Source organism: Pocillopora damicornis, chromosome 8 (genome assembly GCF_964200805.1).
Source record: "Pocillopora damicornis chromosome 8, jaPocDami1.2, whole genome shotgun sequence".
NCBI classification, from domain to species: Eukaryota; Metazoa; Cnidaria; class Anthozoa; order Scleractinia; family Pocilloporidae; genus Pocillopora; species Pocillopora damicornis.
Genome location: NC_142677.1, coordinates 5,894,640 through 5,904,897, shown reverse-complemented (window position 1 = coordinate 5,904,897; position 10,258 = coordinate 5,894,640).

The window sequence follows — 10,258 nt, the reverse complement described above, 5'->3', positions numbered from 1 at the left end:
GTCAAGACGCGCCAAGCTAAGCGACATCGCCCTCGAGTAAAATAATTTTCCAAAGAATAAATGTGGCGTGCGTCAGGAAACGCACATTTTTTTTCATTATTGTGATCAAAACCCAATGATGTACCTAAATGGGTAGTTACGGTATCAAACCATTGATTATGACAGGTTAAGCTAAATTTTTCTGTCGAGGTCGACGTGACTTCACATTAAGAGCGTTTTTGACGAAACAAACAAGTGAGCATCACCGCACGAACTGAGAAAGTAAAAACTTGTATTCATCTCCCACAAGTTTCGTCTGACAAGAATAGACTTCATCAAGGATTTTTTCAAGTAGGGCAAATAAGCTTGTTCATATACAAATAGTAAATAAGTTGTTTCTTTACTATGGAAGCCAGTGGATAGAATTCGCTAGGTGCGCCCACGGTGTGATATATGCGTGATATTTTCCGGACGTTACATGTACGAATACGTGATCCGTTTGAGGGTCACAGATTTAGTGTAAATATTTGACCCCTCAACATCACGTAATGTCTCTAGTTTACAGAGGTCTTAGAACGTTTCATTACATGGATTTGCCTTCTGCGTGTAGAAGGCTAAAAGCGAATTTCTCAGGCGTAATTGCCTTTGATTTCTCAATTGATGTTGTCGCAAACACAGTTTTTGGGAGTCACGAAACAAAAAAACTTATCAGGACCTAGTTTCATGTTCTAATGGAAATAGATAGCAAATAAAAACACATTCTCTTGAGAAATAAAGTTGTAAATAACAGGGGTTCTCTGAAACAAATAGTGATAGAAAAGAGTTTAAGTTCTGGTCAATATTGACTTTTCATAGCCTACTTCCAAATCTGAGGGAACGCGCTGAGGGAATAAAAAAACATAAATGTGTGATAATGCAAGGCAGAGAATAAAAATACAAATAAAGTAAAAGAAGCAAACATAGGAACCCGTGTTGCAGCGTGCAGATATCTTTTGAGCCAAACCTACACACCTAAGCCCGACATCACCCAAAGAAACTCGAAAGAGTGCTGTATATGAACTGGCACGCACGTGCACGCAGGAAAGGCCATGACAATCGGCGAAAATAATAGCAAATGTAGATGATATTTACAGTAAAAAAACAGGAGAATAAGATAACAGAAGGATTAAGAACTTTCTAGAAGTGTCTTCTTGAAAAAAAATCAAAGTGCTCTGTGAGCAAACTCGTGAATTGACACATGATTTTTGAGATTATGTTTAATGTTATCTGGTTTAGGGAATTTTGTGGTTGATTGTCATCTAGAGTACGAACAGTAGTTCAGTGTTCGCTAATGTAGCAAAGAAACAAAGTAACGTTGGGACAAGAAGGCATTACAATTGAAATGATCATGCTATTACATTTAACAAGGTGGATGATGTCATGTGTTTTAAACGTCTATCATTTTTGTTTCTGGTTCAAAAGAAAAGGTTGGAAGTAAATGTGGGTGAAAAGTGAAATTTACTGTCTTTCGTTGTAAATATTAGAAAATCAAGGCAATACTGTCTTAATGAAAACATTAACGATTCCCTCTTTATCAAATGAGACAAACGGGAACGAGTTTTGAGTGATATAACTAAGCCAAGCCTGCCACCGTCATTTTAGATCTCCGCCTGGGTAGATTTAAGTCACGTGCTAGGCAACGTATAATCAATAACAAGATAGAATTTCATTTCAGGCCTATTTATCAATTTTGTGGTGTGTAACTTTCGCATTTTAGTACGTTGTATATATGTTGAATCTTCAAATTGTCTTGAAACTTACGAGAAAATTGTTCTTTAAAAATTCACTGAAAATCGGTAGCTAAAATTGTTTGTCTAAGTGTTATTTGATTTTCGTGTTAACTTATTATTTAGTCAGTCGCCGGCATCTTTCGTTGCTTCACACAGGAAAAACACACGCGACGAAACGTAATGATCAATTTTGTCCTCAATCTCACGCTATAACAGAAAAAGCTTTTGAACATCTGTAAACTCCGAGCGCTTCGCAGTAAGTGATATTTTCAATGAATCTTCGGATTGTTTTCAAGTTCAAGGATTATAAATTACAATTTTATGAAAAACGAAGGTTGTTGTTATTTCAGTGTGAATCCTTGAATGCTTGCCAGTCGCTGGCGCCGCTTGTTGAAACTAAAACGAAAAAAAAAACTCTTTTAAGATTATCATTGGCTTCTTTTTCACCCCACCACTATTCTTAGCAACAAAGGTCGCCATTTCGTCTGTTTATTGCTCGCCAAAAACTATCAAATGTACTCAAAAGCCTAAAATCCAAAAAAAGTTTACAGGAATCGACCAATCGAGCGAGCGAGCGAATGCTATTCCCCACATCGTATCTATAACTCGCTCTTGCGCATGCGCGCAATTCACGAGTTAAAAAGGATAAACAATTTTTACTTCTCATGAAAGGTCACGCAGTCACGCAACAAATACTACTTCTACGTGGAATTTCTTGATGGTGGAAAGTGGAAAAAATATTTTCCAGTCTTATTTTCTGGAAACATGACGCAGTTACAATGAATTTTATGGGGCTATTGATATTTCCTATCAAATAAGGGGGGCAGAGTTTCCCGTCATCCGCGGTATGGAAAAGCCGAAGTTGTTACACACAAGAACTTGTACGTCAACAAGCGCGCGACATGACTTTAAAATCTCCTCTCCTGTTGCAGTTTCCTTATTATTTGTGCGATAATGATAATAGACGATCAAATTATAGGCTAATGAATGTTTTGTTCTGTAACAAGAGCCCTATTTCCGGATTTTAGCAAATCTCCAAAGTAATAAACGACAAGAGAAAGAAACGCTACGATTTTCCCATCGATTTTTCGCCCACATGCATCTCTCTAAACGTGAAATTTTCTATTCCTACAAAAAATCTCGAAAGTTTTTCACATTTTTCACTTTTCTTGATCAATCATCTTGTATAAAGAGCCAAAAAATGTAGGTTTATTTGGTCAAGCGACCGCCTAAAGCAAAATTGCGTGACAGGTGTAGTTGAGAGAAACTTGTCACAGTCGCAGATTTTAAAAGGCATCCAAGACAAAAATACGGTAGCGCCCAAAGATTTTTTTGATGATTTTCAGAGATGAAATAATGGGTTATAAAGGGAAATCAAGATTAGTGTTGTAGCTTTCTGGCAAGGGGAGATATTTGACCTCAAAGTTGTGAAATATTTGGATGAATCAAAAAGTCTAAAAACACAGTCGTTTTTTTGCCTCTGTTGATTGACAAGCCGTCAATCAAATTGACTGATACTTGAGGCGAAGATTAACTAAGGATGGAAAAATATGTGTGCAAATCCTCAGAGTAATTGGTTAAATACCATCGCAGTGAGAGCTTCATACATTTTACCTATTTTGAAGCGATTTCCTTGGTGAAAACCAAGAAAAACCGGGGGAGGGGTGGTCTATCTCCACTCAGAAAAAACCAAAACAGAAACCGGTTTGTCTTTTTTAGTTTTGAGGTAGACCCTTTAAACTGGCGAAGTTTCATTGAAATTGGTGAGATGGCATGTAGCTCTCGTGGACAGGCTCTTAACAAGTTGTCTACATTCTATTATTGGTGGTATATATCTGGACCCTCATGGCCAGGGAAAGGCCTATGATTTTTCTTTAAAGATGAAAGCTTACCTTGGAAACTCACCAAAGCATTTCGTTGTGCAAGCAAGGAAACTTCTTCAAGCACCAAAAATGCCCCTTGAGATGGTATCTCTCACATCTAATACTAAAGCATGCATTGAAGAATATTTACCAACTTAACTTTTGGCTAATCAATAATTTTTGTAACGCCAACGAGGCATTGATATTTGGTTGATAGAGGTACTTTTAAAGAAGGATATACAGTTTTTACATTTGAATGTATTTAACACATAATACAACATGCTTGTCATCAATAACATTAAATTATGTTTTTATATGAAACTGAATGTGCTCAGAGGTGCTTTTAAGTTACCATTTTGATTGATATTTATTTCCCCTGGTTTTCAGCTTTTGAAAGGTAGCAGAATTTGAAGTGAATACAAGTCAAAGAGATATAAAAGTCAAGCCAAATAGAAGTTGTGCAGCAATGCCTCCCCTGTTGTTAGTGAAGGAGAGAAATAAGTTGGGTTTTGTTCATTTTGCAGAGTCCTTTCTTCCTCTGTATTTCTTTGCAAATCCCTCATTTCATGTATTAGCTTTTGCGTTTCTTCCTTTAGATCATTAAAATTTTTCTTTCAGTCTGAAAGCTCATCTCTTGTGAGATGAAGGTCCCTTTCCGCTCCCTCAATAGACACTAGTTCACTGTATAGAATGCTTAAAGTGAGATATTTTGACTAAACCTGTTCCCTTTTTCTTCCTTTGGTTTGCCCATATTTGCTTGCCACAATTCTTTGCTTCTCTTTCCAGCCTGCCTTGGATAGGGTAGCCTATCTCTCAACTAACTCCAAACCATGATCTGGAAACCGTGGCATTAAGAAATTCAATATAATCACATCCATCCTGAACATTTTCATGCCATATCTTTAGTAATAGGTATGATATATTTACTGCCTGTTTAACATATGATAAAGTTGGATCTGGGACAAAGATTTCTATTCATAGCTTCTCTGCATGTACCTTGAAATTACATCTGACATTGCTGTAATGTATTTTGGGTTCTTATATTTTATGTGAAGGAAATCTGAATTTCTGAAATCAAATTTACAAGTGTGTAAATCTAGGCTTTCTATAACAAGTCCCAGTTTCTCGATGTATTAGAACGCACGTGTCTGATGAACGGTTCATTCAAATTTCCAGTTCTTTCAATGGGTATACATTTTGTGCCCACACACATGGCTTATCTAGACAGCCGAATAAGCCAGGTTACAAAGTTTGTTTTGGGAGACAGAAGATGGAAGCCTGTCGTAAAGAAATTTTGCGCAAGACCACGGTGGTTTCTCGAACTTCATACACACTCATATCGGTCCATTTGCAGACGTATTTACAGGATAAAATTTGCCTTTTTTAAGTTCCCTTGGAACTTATTTCCTGCATGGGCAGAAGCCGCGAAATACATTAACAGAAACTGCAACAACAGGAGAATGTTATGTGAGGTCGGGGAAACACTTTTTGTCATAAGACGCCTAACCTTACGACCTTTGATTGAGGATATCTCAGACAAATCTCAGACTTGTTCCATACATGTTATTGTAACGCTCCAGCCATTTTTAAATACTCCGTTCCCAAGCAGCAAACCACCACTGCCGCCATTTTGTCCGTCATTTCTGGCAATGAATCCAATTAATGAGGAGTCAAAAATACCTTCTGACAATACAAATGCGCAACCAATGGCAAGTTGTTAGCAAGGAAAAGAAAAGTATTTAAAAAACAAAAACAAAGGAACAATGAGGATGGGACACAGTCCGTTGTTAAGGTCTCCGATAATTCCATTACTGTTGCCGCCAAAAATTCGATTGATTACAAATTCGTACTCTTCTTTTGTCACAGTTCATTCATGCCTTTTGTTCTGTGCGCATAACTTTCATCAATATTCTGTTACTCTTTCTCGCATAATTCCCTTTTGTTTATGTGTCTTGTATTAGTCTTTACCGCGGATTTTATTCATTCGGATCAACCGTTTAACTATTCGAACCGTCTAACTGTTTATACCGTCTCTGTCGATCGCTTTATGCCGCTTTACGTTGCTTTACGTCGCTTTACATCGTCTTTAATTTGGCAGTTGACCCAGATCTCGTGCGACGTTTGTAAGTGTCTTTTGTTTTCCTTTATTTTTGTTTTCTCGTTTGTTAATTTCTTCGCCTTGAATTGTGACAACTATAACTTGTAATCCATTTCTTGCAACCGGTTACGTATTAATTACTGAACTTCGTTTCGTTTAGCCATTTTGGAAGTGAAGTTGGACATGTAACGAGCATTTGTGGCTACAACACTGATGTACAACCCTATCAGTTGGAGCTTCCTTAACAAAGACAAATATATGTTGTAAAAAGCTAGAAAAAGCCGTTGGCCATCCAGCAGTGGTCAAGTTATTCTGTAGGGCCACCTCAAAAGCTATGAAGGCCAACCTCAAAGCTAGCCTGAAGCATTCGCCGGACCAAGTCGTTCTCTATGTCGGCTCCAATAACCTTAAATATAAAAAGTGTTGCAAGATGCTGAATCAATCATAGACAAATCGAAAATTCATCCGACGCCACCTCCGCTATATCGAGGCTTACTTCCACATGGGATGAATTCAATAGAGCAGTGAAAGATGCGAATAAACATCTAAAGAGCTACTGCCGTCAGAATGGATGGAAACTTATCCAGCATCTAAAGATAATAGAGAATGGCCTAATCAAGTGAGGACTGCATCTTAGTTATAAAGGTAATCAAAACATTTTCAACAGCTTTAACGCGCTCTCCGCAGATTTCCTGCGTGCTCAGTGTATTAAATCCAACAGTGAATCCCGTATACTGAATGAAAGTGGTAGAGAGGGTCCGACATAGGTTTGGCAGGATGTAGGATGAGGCTTAGGAATTCGAGATAGGTTAAAGGCGAGATGCGGGATGAAGATAGGAAGGCGAGACCGGGACATACTCCGATTCGAATGCGGGATAGGGGTTGGGACAGGTATAGGCGAGCTCATAAAAATTATTTCTTTGCTTTAGAAACGGGCTTAATTAATGCTCCCGTGTAAATTGAGGTTGACATGCCTAGATGATTCAGTAGTATGTCCAGTTTTCTCTGTATTAGCTACAAATGTTTACACGAAACACCATGGTATATTCAGTTTTCTCGCCCTCGCAATTTTCTCTCACGAGTATGTCTGAGTGATCATTTGTCTCTGTATGATATTATCGGTTTTTTGAGGATTTCTCTTAGCAATGGTTGTTGCTGTACTAAATGCCACTTGCTCATAGGGAGTTTTTGTAAGGTTTGGAGATTTGAAACTGTTGGATAGTATTGTCGGTCAGCGCAGGAAAGGGCTTGAACTTTATTACAAATGATATATTTCTATTATCAAAATACGATGGAACTACAACTGATAGGATTTTCCTACGATAAGAAAAGCGCAAATGTAGTCATGTGGAAAGACAAGGAGTATGAGTACATCTCAAGCGCGTGAAATAACAACAATAAGGAGCTCACCATTCTTCGCTTACGAAATGTCAGCTGAAAGGAATGTTGAACAATCGTGTACGGTATGGGAACAGGCCCCCTAATCAGCATTATTTATAAAAACAGTTGAACTATTTTTCCTGTTAAAAAAAGGCATGTTCCCGGCCTCTAAAATTCAAAAATTATTATTTATTTATTTATTTATTTATAAATTCATTTCATTTATAATTATAAATGAATTCATTATAATAATAATAATAATAATAATATTAATAGCAACAACAAAATTTATTTAGCGCCATTTCCATGTAGCCCAATGGCGCTTTACAATAAAAAAAAAATAGAAAAGTAAATCTAACCTGCTTATGATGAACAAATATGTAAATACATGGTATCCAGTCGTTTCGTACCCATGGATCTTTCGTACCCAGACGATTCGTACGCAGGCTTAGACGTTTCGTACGTACTTTGGATTAGTTCGTGCCCAACTCTCTGGTCGATTCGTACCCAACAAATTATGACACAAAATTTTTAGAACAAACATAGAAATTCATTTCATTTATCCTGGTAATCGTTAAAAAGCTAATTTCTAAACACAAAAACATTGAAAAGCTATCTTTTGGTTAACACTCTTGAAAAATCGTGAACTAGTTCACCCATCCTTATATATTGCCTACGACTAAACGTACTTATTATACATAGGAAGTAGAACGTGTGGGAACAGGCCCTCTAATCAGCATTATTTATAACTGAAATAAAAATAATACTAATACTAATAATAATGACAATAATAATAATTACAAAGTTTATGTAGCGCCATTTCCATTTAGCCCAATGGCGCTTTACAATAAGTAAAGAAATAAAAAGCTAAATCTAACCTGCTTATGATGAACAAATATGTGAATACATGATTTAAGAATATCTCATGAAGCACTATTAAAAACATACGAACCTCTTACGAGGGCCATATCTATTGCTCAGAAAAATAAAATAACATAAAATAATGCATAAAAAATGGTTTATTCAGGAAAACTCGCTAAGCACTGAGGTGGATAATTCCTAATTTTAAATACAGCTATTATCTATACCTTTTAGCAAGTTAAAAGTGGGGGCATATAAATCTCCAACAAAACAGTTTTTCGAGTCCCAATGAAGCCCAAAATCCTTGAAATTACAAGGTTTCAGTGATACGAGAGGTCTGAGAACTAATTTTATATACTGGCTTGGCCTCTTGATCGAAATTTGCATTAAGATGTCGGGTTCAACCGCTGTTTTGTGGTAATGAGGTTAGCATCGTAGCAATCGTAATGTAGGCAGAATCTTTTTGTTAGGTCTCTTGGTTTTTTTACAAAAGAAAAGTTGAAGCTCTTAACTCGGAGAATGGACTATTTTTGGTGGAATAATCAGCATCTTTCCAAAGTGCCGGAGGGATGTTCACGTCTCTGATCTTAGAAATCTTGTACTGCGCTGGTTTACTCTTGACTTGGGAAGCATTTTCAAGTAAAGATTTCATGCCATTAGGGTTTTAGCTGGTGATGGGAAGGGTCGTAATGAAGCGGGAACGGCCTCACGAGGATGAAGACCTCGAAGAAAAAAGAATACCGAGTGAGTTCCCTCCAGTTTACAGTGTTTGTGGCCGAAGGCGAAGTCTGGGGAACATACGGATACTTGGTGAGCCAAACAAGGCGAGTCATCTTATTCGTACAAACATTCTAATTCTTATGATAAAGCACAAGAGCTTATGTGTTGTTTCAACCTGCCCCCCTCCTACCTGGTACGACTCAAGTGCATTTGACTGTCGTCCGTGCCAAAGGAGTAAGGAATTAAAAAACCTTACCCTCCCAGGGTGGTTAATTTAAAGCGGAGGTGTCAAGTGTTTCTATAGGGAATACAAGTGTCTTATTTTTAAGGTCAAGGAGTTGAAAGGTATTGAGTTCGCTCTTGTGAAAGAATAAAACATTCTTAAAGATGGGCAAGGAACATGTTGCCATGATCTTAATAGTTATCACTGGCTTTACAGAAGTTTAAAGACAACATTTAATAGCGGTGATACAAGCAGATTTGCTCTCACACTGCAGTGATGCACTCTGTATGAGAGTCATCTGCATTGCTATGAAAGGCGACCATTTTGATGTAAGGCCATGCACTTTACCTTCTTTTTTCGTCACCAATTAAACAAGTTTTAAAGTTTTTTAAAATAGTCAAATCAATTGCTTCTTAACGAGTAGAAAGTCATGTTCCCTGATCTTGCCTTCTACAAAACAAATAGGTCCACACTGCTTTCGTGTGTCTTGGACAACAACAATAGTAATAATGATAATTAACATTTCTAGAGCACCAAAATTATAAAAATATTCTAAAGCACCTTACAAAATATTCTATAAAGTATTAAAAGAATTAAACGATAAAATATGAAAAATATGAAAAATATGAAAGATATTAAAATGTTAACACTATTAAAAGTGTTAAAACAACTTAAGAATGGCTACACTGACTGTTTTGAATTTCAAGCAGCAGTTTTTTCCACAGAAGTGGCCTGGAACGGGCAAAGGTGCGATCACCAAAGGTCTTGAAATTAGTTCTTGGGATCTTAAGAAGGCCAGGAACGTAAGTGATGACCAGAAATGGAGTGTGGCTGCAGATATTCTTCTCAGTGAAGATGCGATAAGGCGGACGAAATCTGATCAAACTTTGGAATCCTAAATATTAATTGAGCAGCATCGTTAACCACCTTCTGGGTACGATCTGTCTGGTACTTGGGATGCCAAAGAGAAGAGAGTTGCAGTAGTCCAAATGTGAAGTCACAAATGCATGAATAAGAGTCTTCGTGGACTCAGGACTAAGGCATTGCCTAATTTGGCAAATTAGATGAAATTGTGACAAGATGAAACTGCATGGTTACAGTTATTGTGTGCCATAGGTCTGCTTTGAAGGTATGCTGAATGGATGTCGATGGTTGCATCAGCGTGCTAAAGTTGACTGGTTTTCAAAGAAGTTGTTTGATAGCCTGTTTAACAATTAGACATTGCGTTCTGAGTTTTCAAAGTAATTAAACCTTTTTAGCCATGTGGTCACATGGTTTGAAATGGGTAAACAAGAATAAAAAACGACTGCTGAAGTATGTGCTTCAGATGACATCTTATAGATGAAACTGCCTCTTCTATGCTGAA